A 22,791-nucleotide genomic window follows, 5' to 3' on the forward strand; every position below is an offset into this window, starting at 1 on the left:
ATATCAAAGAAGGCCAAACACATTTCTGTCCGTGCAAAACAATGTTTTATGTAGAGGAAACAAAGTTAGGAGTTCATGAAGAAATAAGCTATTTGCTGAGGAAACATTGTTCTAATTCTCACGAAACAATATTTTGCATGAGTTTGGATATTCCAACTTGCGAAAGGTTTCCAGAACTCGAGTTTGTTGCTGAAGGAAACATTTTTCAACTCCAGTAAATAATGTTTGGTCAGGAACCGCCAACCACCTCCATCGAGGAATTTCTAGAAGTTACCTCATTAAGTCTTGAAGCCCGTTTAGTCAAATCAAAGCTAGTTTTCTTTCACACCTAAGTTGCTTTCAGAAGCTAGTTTGCTTTCACACTGTTCGGACACGAACACGTCACGTGTACCCTCGACGCCGGGGGTGATGCACCGCAGCTCACGTAAAGGAGTCTCACCGGAAGCGCGATTCGCAAGTCGACCGGCGAGAGCTTTTGAGGACCTGAAACCCTACACTCCCGGGAGGGACCCCGTCGAGGAGTGCGGCGGCTATGGGCTGCCCAAGGTCGGCCAAGCCGCCCCTAGAGCCTCGCGATTCGCAGCTCTCCAACACAAAGAACGACGAAGAACGAGGGAAGGACAAGACGTAGATGAAAAAGCTGTATATGTGTTTGCGATTGTGTGTTGTTCAATCGGCCGTCACCCCTTAGATATACTAGTTGTAGGCCCGTGCGTTGCCACGGAACAACGAACCTATACATAGTGATGTGCATGTCATATGTGGTTTATGACTTTGTAGCGACAATGGAGTCTGCTCTTTGTGCTTTATCATTTTGACCACGTGAGCACGAAATTGGTGAGCTCTGTGTCTCTCAGTACCCTCATCCACAGTCTTTTCTAGCCCCACTTGCCCAAAGCTACATGTTTCCTGGTCACCCTCAAGCACTCGCATCACCCCAAACTAAAGCAGCCTCGCACCCTTGCTTTCTTACCCATGGAAAAGTCTTCCCCGTCGCTGCCATTCATTTTTTGAGCCACCCGTCATGTTGAGCTTGCTTTTTTTTGACAATTTTTTTGAGCTTGCTTTGTTGTGCTTGTTGTCTAGAAGTGAATCCATCGTGATAAGGTCAATTAGTAATACTTAGTTGCAAGACAACGTTCTTCACATACATGTGGGTTGTGCTTCAAGTGAACCGATCTAGTTTTCTCAAATTCCTACAGCCTGGTAAAGGTGTCCTCCATTGGTCAGAATACATATTGTCATGATGCCCAAATGAGTAAGGAGGACAATGATCAAAGGATAACTAAATATTGAAGATGATAACGCAAAAGGAGGTGAAGGATACAAACTTGGTCGTGTTATAATTGAAAATAAAAAACATAATTTCTCTATCATTTTATCATCCAACATGAGCACAACAACAAATTATCTTCTTTTGCGCTACATCATGACTGATTGGAAGCCTTACTCCGTTCGGTCCTTGATTGGTTTCTAGCCTCGAAAAAATCTTGTTAAATTTCCAAAAATATTCAAATGGAGCATCAAACAAGCAGACATGTCGTTTCAGGTTTCGCGCAAACTTGACCTTGAAAATGCTAGAAATATACATCATCTCAAAAAGGTAACACAACATCTAAATACTGGAAGTACTGTATTAAAGCTTGATAAATTTCAATAGTGATGTTCCCTTCAATGACCACAAAGTCTTCAAATATCTGACAAGGCATACACATAATAGTATCCCTATTTTACTAAGGATATGTCTTATGTAAATTAGCACCAGCAAATGGGAAAGTATTACGAGTACATATTATGGTAAAACAAGTTTTCAACTGTGAAAGACATGTCTCAGTAAACATGATTGCTATAAGCAGCATGAATCAAAAATACATTATGTGCAAAAGATGGAGAACACAACTAAATTTTACTCCCTCCGAACCTTAATACAAGACGTTTTTTGACAGTATGAGTGTGAAAAAAAGTGTTATATTAAGTTACAGAGGGAGTACCTATGGAAGGGTTCTAACTAAAAAAACAATGAGAAACACAAAACAATAGTCCTAGTTACAAAGGAGCAATGCAAGTGGATCTCCTTTAAATATTCATTTGATGTCATCCTGTGTATTTTTCTCGTCAGATAATTGTTTCCTGGAAAGGAAGATTATGTTTATGCTTACTATATAAAAATTAATTTCTAGCAGTAGCCATAGCACATCATAAACCAACTTCACAGCAAGAACTTAGATTTAGAATAAACATTGCTAAATCAAGTTAGGAGAAAGTACTACACCATCGAACTATCTGCCACCTGCTCTGAAACAAGTCAAGGTTCTATTTTCAGTTTTAACAATATAAGACAATGTCAGTAATTGATTAAAACCTGAACTGTGAGTTACTAAGAAATGAAACATCTGTATAATGAGGGATAAGAGCATCTACAGCCAGAGGTTGCAAATTTGGACACTCAAACGCCCGCGGATGCGCCCGGACGCGCCCGCGGACAGTGACCGGGCGTGCGTCAAATTTTACAATTTACAACCACGTATCCTATTTCCAAAACATCTATTACATGCAGGGCCATGCACGTCGATCATCATATCTGTCTTGGGCCGCTTGGCACCGAAATTGCTCATATTTAAGATTTTCACACCCGTAATAGTCCCACCTCACCAACTGATGAGCTAGTCGACCAGCTTAAATATCCGGGTTGTCCAGAAGGGATAACCTTCTCGCATCAGTGCATCCTTTGCTATGGATGTGGACTCTTACTATGAATCTTCTACTTTATCACATAGAAGATTCATAGTGGCTTTTTGAATCACTATGTGTCCATGCATTAAAATAAAATAAAAATCTACTGTCATTGTAGTAGAGGTATCAATGTATATGGTCGAGACAAACTTGACACTCGATGAACAATCATCAGTCAATGAAATGCAATCTAGTGTCAAATTTATCTCGATCACACATGCGAGAATTGATAGACCTACACAACAACAACCAAGCTTGCCGCCATCCGCTGGCGTGGCTATTTAAGCCGGGCGGCATCCGCCTCGTCCGATGATGTGGGACTAAAATTTGGTTGCACCGATGAGAGATGGAGGAGCTTCGGTCGCTGCAGGTGGGAGTGGGAGGAGCTTTGGTCGCTGCAGGTAGGACCGCTACGACCTGCAGCGGGGTCGGCGGGCGTGCCCGGGCGCCCCCATATCTGCCTCGTATTTGGGCTGGATATGGGGGGTGCCGGTCAGTCCGGGCGTTTGAGGCCCGTTTGAGGCGCCCGTCTGGGTCAGATTTTCGCGAGCGGGCAGTAACCGGATGGCCCGCCCGGGCTTATGAGCGGGTTTGAGAGGTCCGGTTGTACATGCTCTCATAACAGAAATATGATGAATTTTGAGACAACATAAGGATTGTTTAACAAACACACATACTTCAGTAGCCAAAATATTCTTATTTTTTAGACTATTCGTGTTCGGAATAAAAATTATTACCGAGTGAAAAACAATGGATCCTCTTTATCTGATTAAGTTTAATGTACCTGCCAGAAAAAAAGTCATGTACTCCCTCTGTAAAAAATATAAGAGCGTTTAGACCACTACTTTAGTGATCTAAACGCTCTTATATTTCTTTACGGAGGGAGTATGACATATCAATCCAAGATTACCAATTTCCAATCCATATGGCGTCATCATTTTTTTAATGTGAATTGATACATGTAGAGTTCTTTTCAGAGTTTTTTTTAACTTTAATAGGACATGGTAGGTACCAACGTGATTTGATGCTTTGGTTTCAGAATATAATAACACACATATTTCTATCAAAACTAACAAAATGAAGTTTCTAACATATACCAATCATAATTGATCTGTCGCTGCATGATAAATTAGGAGTTGATAAGTTCATATAGCTTACATTTTCTTATGAGACATCACCGATTGACTATATATGCTATACTTGGTCTTCAATGTGTGCTGGCATAAACGTCCCATGCAAGTAAGCTACATAGAAAGTCAGCATGATTTTGATTAGAATACCCCATTATCCAAGAAGTAATGAAAAAATCAATCCTAATACATTGATCAGGGCATATATATTATTACAGAGAAACCATGGTTATCTATATTGATTTTCCGAAGAAAACAACATGCTTCAATGGCAACATGAAGATAAATTCAGTGAGCTAGAAACCTATTAAGAGGCAAATCAATTCCATGCCAACAGAAGTAAAGAGTCAAGTTGTACCTGCAATGTGTGATCATACTGAAACTGGAGGTAGCAAAAATTATTTACAGGTTCGAGATAAATAATATAGATCTTATTTGTGATATGCATATAGCAATATAAGATTACTACTCATTACTAAAATAATATGAAAATCACAAAAAGGACACTCAATATCACAACTGAAAATATCGTGTCATATTTATCAAGTGAGAGCTCTAAAATCAATAAATTAGAACCGCAAAGGAAATACTATTGCATATTATTTGAAAGAAACCAACAAACTATAAATTATGTGGTTGCAATTGCAGGAAATTTTAGTTTTTCCTGTACATAAAAAATTTAGTACTTTTCTCTATTGATATAGGCAGCAGAGCTACTGCTCCTTCACTAAAAAATGTAGGAAAATTTCATATGGATGTCTTATATTGCAAAATCATCGATATGGATTCTTTTTGGAATACAAGAAAGAATTCATGAGTAACCAGAGTGCCGCATACAATTCGCAGTTAGAGAGCTTACATTTAGCATGGGTAACAAGTAACAACTTGCTAGAATGTTGCTGATTTGAACAGATCAGTCCATGGGTCATTGACTGGAGTGATCAAGGAGATGCTGAGAACCATGGAGGAGCACAAAGTCACGATGTATATCAAACAGAGCGGCACATATCCTAGTGAAAGAGGGATGTGGTAATTAGCTTTGTAAAGCATGGTTGCATATACCACCAGAATGTGTATCAGACGTTGTATTAGCTGAACGCCATTGGTAAAGAACTACAAAGCCTTTCTGAAAAACAACTTAATTCCCGTCTAAGAAACATTTGCAGCAATAATCTGTATCAACAGAAAAAGTACAAGACATAACCAAGATATCAAGATCGAACTCGAGCTCTCTATTCATATCTAGACCAAGAACCCGAGAAAATTTGAGAGAGAGATAAGAGGAGGAGCTTACGGGTGGTTGCGCTCCCAATCCAGACGAAGACGAAGAACTCGAGGCTGTGGACCAGTAGTAGAAGGCCTCGATGGCAAAAGGGTTCTCTTGTGTGGAGCTCGGTGTTGAGCAGCGATAGGAAAGAGACGTCTCTCGTGCTGCTCGGAGACGGAATCCTCGCACACCTCTGCTGATGAGGGGTCAATGGCATAGGCTGATATGCACATGCCTAGGCGCAGGGGAAGAAGAGGTGGATGTCAAGTGTACCGACGTGGAGGAGGACCTGCGGAAGGAGACACAGAGAGGAAGATGGGCTTCCCACCGCCGCCTCCTTTATGGCCACTACACGAGGAGCCCCGTTGTCCCAGCAGCAGCAGTGCCGCCCCACCACCACTCTTCCTGTATGGCGCTAAGTGCAGGTCCGCCGCTGTGCTCCTTCCTTTCTCTCTGCTATCTCTATCGCTTCGATGGCGGGCGGAAGGGACGGGATGGAAGGCATCCCCTTCCCTAGATCCAGACGGCACGGGACATCGGGTCACGAACTCACGATGCAGCTCATGGGATGGATGGCGAGCACAGGCGGCGATGATTTTTCTTCGAGAGAGACGGGATCGGGAGCGAGGTGGCTTGGGGAGAGATGGGGGCGTGCGACGTGTGTGTGCGCGTGTGGCGGCAGTTTTTTCGGCGACGGGTGGTGGGAGCGTGCGCTGGTTTTTCATTTCATGCAATGGAGGGGGAGGACGAAGGGAGGTGGGGATCGAACGAGGTCGAACCATCACGATGTTCGATCCCCTTTAATAGTAGAGATAAGAGGCGGCTGGACTTTCCGTGCAAGGAAAAGGCTTGGATTCACGTCCAAAGCCCTAGTCAAATTCGGATTGGTTTTATCCGAACTTTCCAAAACTGTTCGGTTTAAACTGGCTGCACATTGTGGGTCTTTTTTGTGGTGGCAAACGACCTGGGATGGAAACGAATCTAAAAGTAGACTTGACCATTTCGACGAGACGAACAACTTTCATGTTGAACATTTTTTGATCAGAGGTCATCTTGAAGGTCCAATCGCTCGCGCAAAACAGGCTATTATTCGCGCTACCCATCAGACAGGGTGTCTGGTGGGGCGCGCCATTTTCTTCCTCCTGATAAAGCTGCATTCCGATGGCTCTAACTTTTGCATACGAACTCGTATTGAAACGATTTTTATATCAAAATCGATCGTTTCGACGAGACGAAAACAATCCGTGTATAACATTTTTCCATACGAGGCAGGCTTCATGGTGTAATCAGCTGAATAGTGTCATGGATACAAAATCTCAGTACTTCAAACATAACTTCGGCCTTAGAGATGAGACCGGATGGTTATGGCCCAAATATCAAAGTTTCTCCTTTTGACGATACGAAACTTTCTCACATTGAGAACTTTTCCATTTGAGGTCTTCTTAATTATGCTTTTGACCATACCAAAATCTGGTGTCAACACATGCCCCCCTGTTTTTCGGCAAAGCTTGTGTGCCGAAAAATAACTTGCGCATAGCTTGTTCTAAGGACGATGTCAACACTCCATTGGCCATTTTGCATGTTCTTTGGACGATAAGTATATATCGGCCATTGCTTGTTTGAACCTCTTGATGCAAACTTGGGTGAAAACTTCTCAGCTTCTATAACAATCCGGTGATAAGGTTTCATAGATCAAAACCATCCTCCAAACCATATTGTTCTCCCTTCGCTAGGATTTTGCAGATAATCAAGAATGAACTTCCTCCAATCCTTACTTCGTCTGCATAAAAGTTTCATTAGTGGCCGAAGCTGTGGACTTCGGTTCGGCCTTACCTATGTTGACGAGACGAAGCATCGGCTATTGAGAGAAATGCAATACACCATGATTAACATAGTAGCCGGATGCTTGCTGTGCCAACTCTTTCGAATTGTCATGTCTAAATATATGAACAATTTTAAAGAAACACAAGGTAAATTTTGCATCTAGACATACCCCAAGATAAACTATAACTGATTCGTCAAAACATTGATAAACCCTGGATATTTGTTGCACTACTCATAACGAATCACCGAAAGCCTCAATATGTATAGCACCTATAGCAAGTAAAAGAGTCAATCCGAATAACAATGCATATTCGGCCTTGATTAATCGTGCATAAAAATATGCTAAGAGGCATGAGGTTTCACAAATAGTACCATAAGGAGATATATAAATAACACCAACACTTTGGCCATTGCTACAAATTTAACCGCCAAAATAAAATCTCCATGGTACTAGAGAGATAAAGCTAAAACCAATAATATCCATGATGTCAATATGATGCTCAGTAATAAAATCAACCATGATTTTGCTTTACGTAAATTCTGAAAAACTAATAAGCCAAAGCACACCCAATGAAAACATAAGTCCACTTTGCATATTTTGGTGAATTGGTCTATGCATAATATCTTCAATGGCATCAATTTGACAAATTTCTATGCAAGCACTTATCCCAATCTCCACTCAAACTAAGGACGATGTTAGAATACCACACCGGCCATTCTAGATATATTCTTAGGGCGATAGATAAATATCGGCCATTACCATGAGGTCCATGTAGAATTCACCCACCAAAGCATGAATAGCCGAAATAAACAAATGAAATGACAATAAAATATTTCGGCCCCTTTGTTTTAGCAACAAAAATGTTGTTGGAAATATGCCCTAGAGGCAATAATAAAATGGTTATTATTGTATTTCCTTTGTTCATGATAATTGTCTATTGTTCATGCTATAATTGTATTAACTGGAAATCGTAATACATGTGTGAATACATAGACCACAACATGTCCCTAGTAAGCCTCTAGTTGACTAGCTCGTTGATCAATAGATGGTTATGGTTTCCTAACCATGGACATTAGATGTCATTGATAACGGGATCACATCATTAGGAGAATGATGTGATGGACAAGACCCAATCCTAAGCATAGCACAAGATCGTGTAGTTCGTTTGCTAAGAGCTTTTCTAATGTCAAGTATCATTTCCTTAGACCATGAGATTGTGCAACTCCCGTATACCGTAGGAATGCTTTGGGTGTACCAAACATCACAACGTAACTGGGTGGCTATAAAGGTGCACTACAGGTATCTCCGAAAGTGTCTGTTGGGTTGGCACGAATCGAGACTGGGATTTGTCACTCCGTATGACGGAGAGGTATCTCTGGGCCCACTCGGTAATGCATCATCATAATGAGCTCAATGTGACTAATGAGTTAGCCACGGGATCATGCTTTACGGAACGAGTAAAGAGACTTGCCGGTAACGAGATTGAACGAGGTATTGGGATACCGACGATCGAATCTCGGGCAAGTAACATACCGGTGGACAAAGGGAATTGTATATAGGATTGATTGAATCCCCGACATCGTGTTCATCCGATGAGATCATCGTGGAACATGTGGGAGCCAACATGGGTATCCCGATCCCGCTGTTGGTTATTGGCCGGAGAACGTCTCGGTCATGTCTACATGGTTCCCGAACCCGTAGGGTCTACACACTTAAGGTTCGGTGACGCTAGAGTTGTTATGGGAAATAGTATGTGGTTACCGAAGGTTGTTCGGAGTCCCGAATGAGATCCCAGACGTGACGAGGAACTCCGGAGTGGTCCGGAGGTGAAGATCGATATATTGGACGAAGGGTATTGGAGTCCGAAATTGTTCTGGGAGTACCGGGTGACGACCAGTGTGACCAAAAGGTGTTTCGGAGGCCCCGGCAAGCGTTGGGGGGCCTTATGGGCCAAGGGGAGGGGGCACACCAGCCCACTAAGGGGATGTGCGCCCCTCCCACCCCCACTCACCTAACTTGGAGAGGTGGGGGCGCCTCCCCTAGGGCAGCCACCCCTCCCTGCTTGGGGGGCAAGTTTCCTAGGGGTGGGGGCTCCCAAACCCATCTAGGGTTTCCCCTGTGGCCGCCGCCCCTCCCCTAGGGAATCCTAGGGCGCCTCCTCCACCCCCCGTTTCCCCTATATATAGTGAGGGAGATAGAGGGCAGCCGCACCCCTTCCCTAGCGCAGCCCCTCCCTCCTCCCACTCTTCCTTGATTTTGGACTCACTCGTTTTCGAAAAGATTGAGACATGCGAACCATGTCTATTGGTAGATATGCATGAAGAAACTCCATACAGATGGATCGTTTGGACTCACTTGATTTTGAATCACTTGAGACATGCAAATCATACCACATGGGCAAGATGACTGAAAGGCCTCGTTTTCAGTAAGATGGAACAAGAAAGCAACTTGTTGGAAGTAATACATTTTGATGTGTGCAGTCCAATGAGTGCTGAGGCACGCAGTGGATATCATTATGTTCTTACTTCACAGATGATTTGAGTAGATGCTGAGTATATTTACTTGATGAAACACAAGTCTGAATTATTGAAAGGTTCAAGTAATTTCAGAGTGAAGTTGAAGATCGTCGTGACAAGAGGATAAAATGTCTATGATATGATCATAGAGATGAATATCTGAGTTACGAGTTTGGCACACAATTAAGACAATGTGGAAATTGTTTCACAACTAATACCGCCTGGAACACCATAGTGTGATGGTGTGTCCGAACATCATAACTGAACCCTATTGGATATGGTGCATACCATGATGTCTCTTATCGAATTACCACTATCGTTCATGGGTTAGGCATTAGAGACAACCGCATTCACTTTAAATAGGGCACCACACAATTCCATTGAGACGACACCGTATGAACTATGGTCTAGAGAAACCTAGGCTGTCGTTTCTTAAAAGTTTGGGGCTGCGACGCTTATGTGAAAAAGTTTCAGGCTGATAAGCTCGAACCCAATGTGGATAAATGCATCTTCATAGAATACCCAAAACAGTTGGTTATACCTCCTATTTCAGATCCGGAAGCAAAAGTGATTGTTTCTAGTAACAGGTCCTTTCTCGAGAAAAATTTCTCTCGAAAGAATTGAGTGGGAGGATGGTGGAGACTTGATGAGGTTATTGAACTGTCACTTCAACTAGTGTGTAGTAGGGCACAAGAAGTTGTTCCTATGGCACCTACACCAATTGAAGTGGAAGCTTATGATAGTGATCATGAAACTTCGGATCAAGTCACTACCAAACCTCGTAGGTCGACAAGGATGCATACTACTTCAGAGTGGTACGTAATCCTGTCTTGGAAGTCATGTTGCTAGACAACAATGAACCTACGAGCTATGGAGAAGCGATGGTGGGCCCGGATTCCGACGAATGGCTCGAGGCCATATAATCCGATAGAGGATCCATGTATAAAAACAAAGTATAGACTTTGGAAGAACTACTTGATGGTCGTAAGGCTGTTGGGTGCAGATGGATTTTAAAAGGAAGACGGACAATGATGGTAAGTGTCACCATTAAGAAAGCTCGACTTGTCGTTACGATGTTTTCCGACAAGTTCAAGGAGTTGACTACGATGAGACTTTCTCACTCGTAGCGATAAGAGTCTGTTGGAATTATATTAGCAGTTACTGCATTATTTATGAAATCTTGCAGATAGGATGTCAAAACATTGTTTCCTCGACGATTTTCTTGAGGAATGGTTGTATGTGATACAACCAGAAGGTTTTGTCAATCCTGAAAAATGCTAACAAGTATGCAAAGCTCCAGCAATCCTTCTAAGGACTGGAGTAAGCATCTTGGAGTTGGAATGTACGCTTTGATGAGATGATCAAAGATTTTGGGTTTATACAAAGTTTATGAGAAACTTGTATTTCCAAAGAAGTGAGTGGGAGCACTATAGAATTTTTGATGAGTATATGTTGTTAACATATTCTTGATTAGAAATGATGTAGAATTTCTGGAAAGCATGCAGGGTTATTTGAAAAGTGTTTTTCAATGGACAACCTGGATTAAGCTACTTGAACATTGAGCATCAAGATCTATAATGATAGATCAAAAATGCTTAATAGTACTTTCAAATGAATACATACCATGACAAGATTTTGAAGGAGTTCAAAATAGATCAGCAAAGAAGGAGTTCTTGGCTGTGTTACAAGGTGTGAGTATTGAGTAAGACTCAAGACCTGACCACGGCAGAAGAGAGAGAAAGGACGAAGGTCGTCCCCTATGCTTTAGACGTAGGCTCTACAGTATGCTATGCTTTGTACCGCACCTGAAGTGTGCCTTGCCATGAGTCAGCCAAGGGGTACAAGAGTGATCCGGGAATGGATCACATGACAGCGGTCGAACTTATCCTTAGTAACTACTGGACTAAGGAATTTTCTCGATTATGGAGGTGGTAAAAGGGTTCGTCGTAAAGGGTTACGTCGATGCAAACTTTGACACTAATCAGGATGACTCTGAGTAGTAAACCGGATTCGTATAGTAGATCAGTTATTTGGAATAGCTACAAGTAGCGCGTGGTAGCTGCATCTACAAGATGACATAGAGATTTGTAAAGCACACATGGATCTGAAAGGTTCAGACCCGTTGACTAATAACCTCTCTCACAAGCGAGATATGAACAAACCCCATGGGTGTTGGATTCATTACAATCACATAGTGATGTGAACTAGATTATTGACTCTAGTGCAAGTGGGAGACTGTTGGAAATATGCCCGAGAGGCAATAATAAAATGGTTATTATTGTATTTCCTTGTTCATGATAATTGTCTATTGTTCATGCTATAATTGTATTAACTAGAAATCGTAATACATGTGTGAATACATAGACCACAACATGTCCCTAGTAAGCCTCTAGTTGACTAGCTCGTTGATCAATAGATGGTTATGGTTTCCTGACCATGGACATTAGATGTCATTGATAACGGGTTCACATCATTAGGAGAATGATGTGATGGACAAGACCCAATCCTAAGCATAGCACAAGATCGTGTAGTTCGTTTGCTAAGAGCTTTTCTAATGTCAAGTATCATTTCCTTAGACCATGAGATTGTGCAACTCCCGGATACCGTAGGAATGCTTTGGGTGTACCAAACGTCACAACGTAACTGGGTGGCTATAAAGGTGCACTACAGGTATCTCCGAAAGAGTCTGTTGGGTTGGCACGAATCGAGACTGGGATTTGTCACTCCGTATGACGGAGAGGTATCTCTGGGCCCACTCGGTAATGCATCATCATAATGAGCTCAATGTGACTAATGAGTTAGCCACGGGATCATGCGTTACGGAACGAGTAAAGAGACTTGCCGGTAACGAGATTGAACGAGGTATTGGGATACCGACGATCGAATCTCGGGCAAGTAACATACCGGTGGACAAAGAGAATTGTATATGGGATTGATTGAATCCCCGACATCGTGGTTCATCCGATGAGATCATCGTGGAACATGTGGGAGCCAACATGGGTATCCAGATCCCGCTGTTGGTTATTGGCCGGAGAACGTCTCGGTCATGTCTACATGGTTCCCGAACCCGTAGGGTCTACACACTTAAGGTTCGGTGACGCTAGAGTTGTTATGGGAAATAATATGTGGTTACTGAAGGTTGTTCGGAGTCCCGGATGAGATCCCGGACGTGACGAGGAACTCCGGAGTGGTCCGGAGGTGAAGATCGATATATTGGACGAAGGGTATTGGAGTCCGGAATTGTTCTGGGAGTACCGGGTGACGACCAGCGTGACCGAAAGGTGTTTCGGAGGCCCCGGCAAGCGTTGGGGGCCTTATGAGCCAAGGGGAGGTGGGCTGGTGTGCCCCTCCCATCCCCTCTCACGTAACTTGGAGAGGTGGGGGCGCCTCCCCTAGAGCAGCCGCTCCTCCCGGCTTGGGGGCAAGTTTCCTAGGGGTGGGGGCGCCCAAACCCATCTAGGGTTTCCCCTGTGGCCGCCGCCCCTCCCCTAGGGAATCCTAGGGCGCCTCCTCCACCCCCCTTTCCCCTATATATAGTGAGGGAGATAGAGGGCAGCCGCACCCCTTCCCTGGCGCAGCCCCTCCCTCCTCCAACTCTTCCTTCTCCTCCGTAGAGCTTGGCGAAGCCCTGCAGGAATACCACAAGCTCCACCACCACGCCGTCGTGCTGCCGGAGTCCTCCCTCAACTTCTCCTCTCCCCTTGCTGGATCAAGAAGGAGGAGACGTCCCCGGGCTGTACGTGTGTTGAACGCGGAGGCGCCGTCCGTTCGGCGCTAGATCGGATCTTCCGCGATTTGAATCGCCGCGAGTACGACTCCATCAACCGCGTGCTTGTAACGCTTCCGCTTAGCGATCTTCAAGGGTATGAAGATGCACTCCCTCTCTCTCGTTGCTAGCATCTCCTAGATTGATCTTGGTGATACGTAGGAAAATTTTGAATTATTGCTGCGTTCCCCAACAAATGTAACTAACCAAATGTATAGTGATTTGGTAATACCCTCTCGTGATATGGAAAATTATGTTGCATCCATGGATCAAAATAAATCCATGGAGAGTAATTGATCATACCTCGGGATGAATTCCATGGCAAGGGCATCAATGGCATGGTTGAAAAAAATGGATGATGTGTTAACCGAAGATTTTGATGTTGTGTTGCAAACCTTCGGCTTAATTGTTTATGGCTTCCATCCTTCTCTTTCTTCACTTTTGTAACACTCGTTGCAATAGAAGGTTGCACATCATTTTTATTTTGACTGCTCCTTTTGAGAACCCATGCCATGTTCTTCTTTTTCAGCTCTTGTGGACTAAGCTTTTGTAATTTCTTCTTTTGCCAATACGATAAGCCGAGTGGGCACCTCGACTGTGATTTTGTTTGAAGTAATGGCAATTCTTGTTTTACCTTGTGCACTCTCAACTTCTTATCTTCAGATTTGGCACTTGATTGACTTGCTTCATTGCCTTCAGTAGCCAATGTCAATACTTTAATTGGCTCCTTTTGATTTGAGATCAAATCTGAAGTTGCACTCTTACGACCATCTTTTTTAACACGGCAAACTTGCTTGACCACCTCTTTCTTCTTCCTTGAGCTCCAGACCGATTCCTTATGATTGAAATGGTCTTTAACATGTGATTGTTCAAATGTTGATCTTCTCGGAGCTGCATAATATTGGTGAGATGGTCTAAAATAAGATGGAGAATGTGCCCTTATATCATACCTGTCCCATGATGAAACATGAGCATAGGGAGGCATCCACATCATTGGCATTGGCGGCCGAAAATAAGTATATGAATATGTTGCATGAAGATTCTCGCTTTGCCAATATCGATCCTCATATTTGCGCCTTGGGGGTGATCTTGGTTTCTTTGCATGGTTTGGCCGATAAGCATTCTTCTCTTCACTATTCTTTTGATATTTATCCAATAGTTCAGCGAAAGTTATTTTTGATTTCTTACACTTGCGCTTATTCCGGCCTTTGTTTTCTTTTGGTTTGGTTTCCTCGATCATTCGATTTGCTTGCTGCCCCCAGTCCTTGGTGTCTTCATTGTAGCTTCAATGGAATTCTTACCCTCAAGTTTATGTTCATTGTGCTCTTCAACAAATTCTTTACTTGAAAGCTTCATCCTGTCACCTGTAGTTTTTACCTTCTCTTTAGATGGATCGGCTTGAAGCAGCCGATGTAAAAACTTTTTGCCATCAAGAACAATCGGAATAGACTGGTCATCCTTTAGTGTTTCAACAATTCTCAATTGTCCCTTATCAATGGCCGATTTGACTATTTGGTGAAACATATTGCAATCCTCAAAATTATGTTTGAACGAATGATGCAACCTACAATACATTCGTCCTTGAATTGATGGCTTGACATGGTGATCAAGAATTCTTATGTAATTATTTTTCAGCAACATATCAAATATTTGATCACACATGATTGAATTGGAGGTATAGTTCTTATTTTCTAGCCGATCTTGGTGTGAGAACGGCTTTGGAGGTAAGCAAACGAATGGTTCAGATTTGGAATCTCTCCATTCGGCTATGCAATGTGTTTTGCACTCTATATCCGATGTCTTCCGATAAGATATTATAATAGCATTGGTTTTCTCAAAAGAATTTAACCTTGGCTTTAAATTTCTGAAACGAAGATAGTTAGAATATACATGTCTCAATTGAGACCAAATGCAAGCCAAGTAATAAATAAGCAAAGCTACCCAATTAGATATGAACTTTAGATAAAGCAACGAGGAAAGCCTTGGCTGAAACAATAAGTCAGTATCGGTCTTTATAAACGGCGCAATGGGTTGACCGATATGCTCAATAATTTTATTGCTAACAAGTAATTTACCCTTCTTCATTGGTCTTTCAAAATTACTTATGAGGATTTTTTCTAATAGATACATCAACTATGAAGTTGCGACCAAATTTGGAAATAGGAAAATTACTTGCTAGGCATACCTCTTCAAATATGTTGGGAGAGCATGATGGTGGTGTGACTTGAACAATATCTTGCTCCATCTTTGGATGGCTCCCCAACGCCTTATCATCATCTTTTTCTTGATTCCGTGCATCATTATTTTGAAGATCCTTGTCAGCCAAAGTTTTTTCAGCTACTTGCTCTTCTCCTTGAGGCTTGTCAATTTCTACGGCACGGAACTCATAGGGCAGGAAGTAGGTTCCATTAACTTCAGAAAAATCAAGTATGGCTGTCTTGCTATACTTTCCAAGCCCTTTCTCAACAATGTTTGCCTCTTTGGATTTGATGGATTCGGAATATATACTACTTGATTCGGCTTTTTCAACCGAAGCACTTTTAGTTTCCGAATCATCATTCTTTTCACCGGTTATATCAATTGGTAAGGCTTCTTTTCTTTGAGCTAATTCCCTATCAATTCTCTCTTGGCGAAGTACTTTCACCCTATCGCGCAAAGCTTTAACTCCCCTCTCAATTTCAGCCCGCTCTAGATTAGTTTGCCCCCCAATGCTTTTAGGATCTTTCGGCAATGAAGTGTTAGTGTTGCCGAAATTTTGCAATTGTGTAGGGGGTGTATAATATGCTGCAGTACTAGGTGGAGGTGTATGCACTGCTGTATAACCATATGCTCTCTCACCAATACTATCAATTGATGAAGTTTCATCTTCCTGCAAAACTCTAGCCTTTATTGCAGCATAATCAGGAAACAACCCCTTTTCATATTGTTCAAGGCAAAGAGCACTAATTCTCTTGTTTTGTGCCAAGCTCTTTTTTAATTCAGCCACAACCGCTTCTGGAAGGGATTGCCCCGCAATACTTTCAGATTCTTTCGGCAATGATTCGTGAGTGTTGCCGAAATTCTTGAATTGCGTAGAGTATGCATTATATGCTACAGTATTTGATGACGGCACATGTGTTCCTGTAAAATTTTCACTTATTCGGCTATGACCATGAAAATGCGGGGCCGAATTATGAACATCTACAGTTGCATACGGTGCTGAAAAATTACTAACATGAGGTGTAGCATATGATGGTTGAGAGTAACTGGACGAATAGCTAGTAGTAGCATGGCCAATTCTCCTATCCATCGGCAAGATTCGATTCACATATTGCAAATTAGTTGCCGATGAATAAAAAGGTGAAACACTTTCTTGTATGCTATTGGAAATTTTAACATGAGGTGTTTCAAATTGATTAACCAAACCCATCATGTTGTTCATCGGCATATGGATTTGCGGGGTTGCCGATGCATGAGAGTTTGGATACATATGTTGAACGTTGCTAAAATCATAAGAATTTGAAGCATGAAGATTGTTTTGCATCGGCCCTTGCGCATAATTCGATGCATGATTGATAAAACTAGGGCTAGCCGATACATTATGCTCATTAGGTGATCCAGCAAAAACATATGGATTATTTTCATCTACAAAGGGGAATTGGGTACTCATATTATCTTTGTAGATTGCAGCAACTTGATGACGATCTCTTCGTAGGAAGAAGGGGCTGGAGACCATTCAAAGCTTTGTGCCCAGCGGAGTCGCCAAAAAGTGTGTTCGCACACGAACACGTCACGTGTACGCTCGACGCCGGGGGTGATGCACCGCAGCTCACGTCGAAGGAGTCTCACCAGAAGCGCGATTCGCAAGTTGACCGGCGAGAGCTTTTGAGGACCCGAAACCCTACACTCCCGGGAGGGACCCCGTCGGGGAGTGCGGCGGCTATGGGCTTCCCTAGGTCGGCCAAGCCGCCCCTAGAGCCTCGCGATTCGCAGCTCTCCAACACGAAGAACGATGAAGAACGAGGGAGCAAGAACGAGGGAAGGACAAGACGTAGATGAAAAAGCTGTAGATGTGTTTGCCATTGTGTGTTGTTCAATCGGCCGTCACCCCTTAGGCATATAAGAGGCAGCTGGACTTTCCGTGCAAGGAAAAGGCTTGGATTCACTTCCAAAACCCTAGTCAAATTCGGATTGGTTTTATCCGAACTTTCCAAAACTGTTCGGTTTAAACTGGCTGCACCTTGCGGGTCTTTTTTGTGGTGGCAAACAACCTCGGATGGAAACGAGTCCAAACGCTTTCTTGACCGTTTCGACGATACGAACAACTTTCATGTTGAACGTTTTTTGATCAAAAGTCATCTTGAAGGTCAAATCGCTCGCGCAAAACAGGCTATTATTCGCGCTACCCATCAGACAGGGTCTCTGGTGGGGCGCGCCATTTTCTTCCTCCTGACAGAGCTGCATTCCGATGGCTCTAACTTTTGCATACGAACTTGGATTGGAACGATTTTTATATCAAAATCGATAGTTTCGACGAGACGAAGACAATCCGTGTGGAACATTGTTCCATACGAGGCAGGCTTCAGGGCGTAATCAGCCGAATAGTGTTCTGGATACAAAACCTCAATACTTCGAACATAACTTCGGCCTTAGAGATGAGACCGGATGGCTATGGCCCAAATATCAAAGTTTCTCCTTTTGATGATACGAAATTTTCTCACATTGAGAACTTTTCCATTTGAGATCTTTTTAATTATGCTTTTGACCATGCCAAAATCTGGTGTCAACACACACCTATCCAGGGGGGTTGTCCCTATTATAAATAGGCTAGCTTTTCCCTTCGGCTAGGAACTTTTGCCATTTCTACCAAAGACATAGACTCCTCCTGAGATTGGAGAGCTCTTGTTATCCTTATTGTCGTGCTTCCTTGAGAAATTTCTCCTAATTCGTGCTCCATGACTAGATCGTCTTGAGTTCGTGGTTTTCTTTGTGGATTGGACCTATCCCGTGCTCCATGACTTGAGCGTGGTTGTGTGCGGTAGTATTGAGGGTTGTGGATCGACGAATGTTCGGACTGCAGGCTTCAGTGAGCATCCTCCTTATCGGGTCATAATCTCTTATTTTTCGGTTTCGGCTGCTTGCAGTCAGTTATCCCCATCCATTTTATCGATCCTAGGCCGTGAAGCTCAGACCTCCCCTAGTACACCCTCTTCTCCTAAGACGGTGTCGCATCAGGAGGTGAAGATTTTCTTGCTTGGGACCATGTGCAATCTGGTGTATATTCTGTCAAATCGGCATACTGATCTCTAGTGATCAAGCACTAGTAGAAAACAGGGCTTTGGTCCAGGCCGGGTAAGGGCATTAAACCCGCTTCACTCACGAACCGGGACCAATGGGGGCATCAGTCCCGGTTCGTGAGGCCAGGGGGCCGGCCGGGCCTCGGGGGCCATTGGTCCCGGTTCGTCTGACCCATTTGGTCCCAGTTCCAGTCACGAACCGGGAACAATGGGCCTCGCTCCTGGCCCATAACCATTGGTCCTGGTTTGTGGCTAGAACCGGGACCAAATGGGGTCCTTTAGTCCTGGTTCCAGCCACTAACCGGGACTAAAGAGTGGCCAATATATACCCCCAGCCCTGCCCGCGAGCAGAGCAGTGCACTGCTCTGTTTTTTTGGCCGGCCGTGGGAGCTTTGTGGTGCTCTAGCTCACCTCCTATGCACATGAGGTGTTCGATGAAATGCCCGAGCCACACTTAAGATTTCTCCTCTCGAAGCTCCTTGTCCAAGCTCTATTTTCCTCAAGATTTGTCTAGGTTTGGCGGTCCATCCTGTCCCGTCCCCGTCCTCACCCCCGTCGATCGCCCACGCCGATCTCGTCGCCGGCACAACCGTGGTGAGCCTATTGTTCTTATCTTCCTTCTAAAAAAAGTTCTTACTTGTATGGTTTAGATAGATACTTGTGTAATTTTATTACTTTTATTATTATTTGTTATTATATAGTGCGATGGTTTTGGTATCCGCCTCCGTCGTCCCTCGTCCTGTCTATGATTCGGTGTGTTATATATTATCTTTTATAACTATTTGTTTCATTTAGTGTTTATGACAATTATGCCGACCAACGTGACATAGATTTTTTTATCTAGGAGGTATGTGAACCAGAAATTCCAACCGACCCTATTGTCGAGAGGTTAAATTTAGTGCAAGAAGAAAACAATTACTTGAAGGAAAAATTGAAAAAATCGAGGAGGAGAAGATGATATTGGAGTTGCATGTTGCAGATGTCGTCAATGATCACAAGATCAAGATGGATGCAATGCGCTTTAAGATTAGAAAGATTAGAAAATATGTCATTCATAGGCTTGGTATCATTATGCCGTTGAATCAATTGTTACCTTAGTTGCGATTATGATCGCATTTCTCGTTGCATTGAAATGTTTTAGATAGTTTCAATGCATGGTTTAATTAGATGCTTTGGAGAGCTATATGTTGTAAAAGGAGAACTATGTATGTACTTTGGTTTTAATGTGATGATGAACTTTTATTAATTTGGTCACTTCTGTATTCATGATGTTCTGTAATGGTTTTTGACACACTTAATTATATATAATGCACGCAGATGAACCGGCAATGGATGTACGATAACAGACGCACCTCCGAGTACATTAAGGGCGTGCATAATTTTCTCGAAGTGGCTGAGGCAAACAAGCAGAATGGTTTTATGTGTTGTCCATGCTCTATATGTGGGAATACGAAGTCTTACTCTAACCGGAAAATCCTTCACACCCACCTGCTTTATAAGGGTTTCATGCCACACTATAATGTTTGGATCAAGCACGGAGAAAGAGGGGTTATGATGGAAGACAACGAAGGAGAAGAGGATGATGACAACTATGTCCCCCTGAATACGGTGATGCTACAACGGGGGAAGTTGAAGATCAAGAGGAACCAGACGATGCACCCGATGATGATTTTTGCCGGGTCATTGTTGATGCAAAGAGACAATGCGAAAGTGAAAAGGAGAAGTTGAAGTTTGATCGCATGTTAGAGGATCACAAAAAAGGGTTGTACCCCAATTGCGAAGATGGCAACACAAAGCTCGGTACCACACTGGAATTACTGCAGTGGAAGGCGGAGAATGGTGTACCTGACAAAGGATTTGAGAAGCTACTGAAAATATTAAATAAGAAGCTTCCTAAGGATAACGAATTGCCCGACAGTACGTACGCAAGAAAGAAGGTTGTATGCCCTCTAGGATTGGAGGTGCAGAAGATACATGCATGCCCTAATGACTGCATCCTCTACCACGGTGCGTACGAGGATTTGAACGCATGCCCGGTATGCAGTGCATTGCGGTATAAGATCAGACAAGATGACCCTGGTGATGTTGACAGCGAGCACCCCAGGAAGAGGGTTCCTGCCAAGGTGATGTGGTATGCTCCTATAATACCACGGTTGAAACGTCTGTTTAGAAACAAAGAGCATGCCAAGTTGATGCGATGGCACAAAGATGACCGTAAGAAAGACGGGAAGTTGAGAGCACCTGCTGACGGGTCGCAGTGGAGAAAAATCGAGAGAAAGTGGGGGGACTTTGCAGGTGACGCAAGGAAAGTATGGTTTGGTTTAAGCGCAAATGGCATTAATCCTTTTGGTGAGCAGAGCAGCAATCATAGCACCTGGCCCGTGACTCTATGTATCTATAACCTTCCTCCTTGGTTGTGCATGAAGCGGAAGTTCATTATGATGCCAGTTCTCATCCAAGGCCCTAAGCAAGCCGGCAACGACATTGATGTGTACCTAAGGCCATCAGTTGAAGAACTTTTACAGCTGTGGAATGGAAACGGTGTACGTGTGTGGGATGAGCACAAACAGCCGGAATTTGACCTACATGCGTTGTTGTTTGTAACCATCAATGATTGGCCTACTCTCAGTAACCTTTCAGGACAGACAAACAAGGGGTACGATACATGCACGCACTGTTTAGATGACACCGAAAGTATATATCTGGACAAATGCAGGAAGGATGTGTACCTGGGGCATCGTCGATTTCTTCCGACCAATCATCAATGTCGAAAGAAAGGCAAGCATTTCAAAGGCGAGGCAGATCACCGGAAGAAGCCCGCCGTCCGTACTGGTGATCACATACTTGCTAGGGTCAATGATTTACAAGTAATCTTTGGAAAGGGTCCCGGCGGACTATCTGTTCCGAATGACCCTGAGCGGCGCACACCCATGTGGAAGAAGAAATCTATATTTTGGGACCTGCCCTATTGGAAATACCTAGTGTTGCGGAACGTAGTAATTTCAAAAAAATTCTTACGCACATGCAAGATCATGGTGATGTATAGCAACGAGAGGGGAGAGTGTGTCCACGTACCCTCATAGACCGTTAAGCAGAAGCTTTACGACAACACGGTTGATGTAGTCGTACGTATTCACGATCCGACCGATCCAAGTACCGAACGTACGGCACCTCCGAGTTCAGCACACGTTCAGCTCAATGACGTCCCACGAACTCCGATCCAGCAGAGCTTCGCGGGAGAGTTCCGTCAGCACGACGGCGTGATGACAGTGATGATGTTGCTACCGACGCAGGGCTTCGCCTAAGCACCGCTATGATATGATCGAGGTGGATTATGGTGGGGGGGGGCACCGCACACGGCTTGCAACAATCAACTTGTGTGTCTTTGGGTCCCCCCCCCCCCCCGCCCCCGTATATAAAGGAGCAAGGGGGGAGGCCGGCCCTTGGGGCACGCCAAGGAGGTGGGAGTCCTCCTCCTAGTAGGAGTAGGACTCCCCTTTCCTAGATCAACTAGGAAGAGGGAAGGGGGAAGAAAAGAGAGGGAGAGGGAGAGGGAAAGAGGGGCCGCGCCCCTCTCCCCTAGTCCAATTCGGACTCCTCATGGGAGGGGGCGCGCCACATCCTGGGCTGCTGCCCTCTCTCTCCCCTCAGGCCCACTAAGGCCCAATACTTCCCCGGGGGGTTCCGGTAACCCCTCCGGCACTCCGGTTTTCTCCGAAACCACCCGGAACACTTCCGGTGTCCGAATAGAGCCATCCAATATATCGATCTTTATGTCACGACCATTTCGAGACTCCTCGTCATGTCCGTGATCACATCCGGGACTCGGAACTACCTTCGGTACATCAAATCACATAAACTCATAATACCGATCGTCACCTAACGTTAAGCGTGCGGACCCTACGGGTTCGAGAACTATGTAGACATGACCGAGACACGTTTCCGGTCAATAACCAATAGCGGAACCTGGATGCTCATATTGGCTCCCACATATTCTACGAAGATCTTTATCGGTCAAACCGCATGACAACATACGTTGTTCCCTTTGTCATTGGTATGTTACTTGCCCGAGATTCGATCGTCGGTATCTCAATACCTAGTTCAATCTCGTGACCGGCAAGTCTCTTTACTCGTTCCGTAATACATCGTCCCGCAACTAACTCATTAGTTGCATTGCTTGCAAGGCTTATAGTGATGTGTATTATCGGGAGGGCCCAGAGATACCTCTCCGACAATCAGAGTGACAAATCCTAATTTCGAAATACGCCAACGCAACAA

The 22,791-nt window shown here is 43.9% G+C and overlaps 1 long non-coding RNA gene across 2 annotated transcripts; it reads right to left on the minus strand.

Moving 5' to 3' along the window:
* Positions 1 to 1,966: 1,966 nt before the first annotated feature.
* On the minus strand, positions 1,967 to 5,857 carry LOC109784759 (uncharacterized). 2 transcript variants are annotated; one of them, XR_012188112.1, is made up of 5 exons: positions 5,459 to 5,857; positions 5,158 to 5,365; positions 4,723 to 4,873; positions 3,892 to 3,977; positions 1,967 to 2,130 (listed from the first exon to the last, which is right to left on the minus strand). It is a non-coding gene; the product is annotated as an uncharacterized lncRNA (long non-coding RNA). The 2 variants fall into 2 exon arrangements; XR_002237927.4 differs by having other exon boundaries at positions 5,158 to 5,857.
* Between the last annotated feature and the right edge of the window lie 16,934 nt (positions 5,858 to 22,791).

Source organism: Aegilops tauschii, chromosome 6 (assembly GCF_002575655.3).
Source record: "Aegilops tauschii subsp. strangulata cultivar AL8/78 chromosome 6, Aet v6.0, whole genome shotgun sequence".
Lineage (NCBI taxonomy): Eukaryota > Viridiplantae > Streptophyta > Magnoliopsida > Poales > Poaceae > Aegilops > Aegilops tauschii.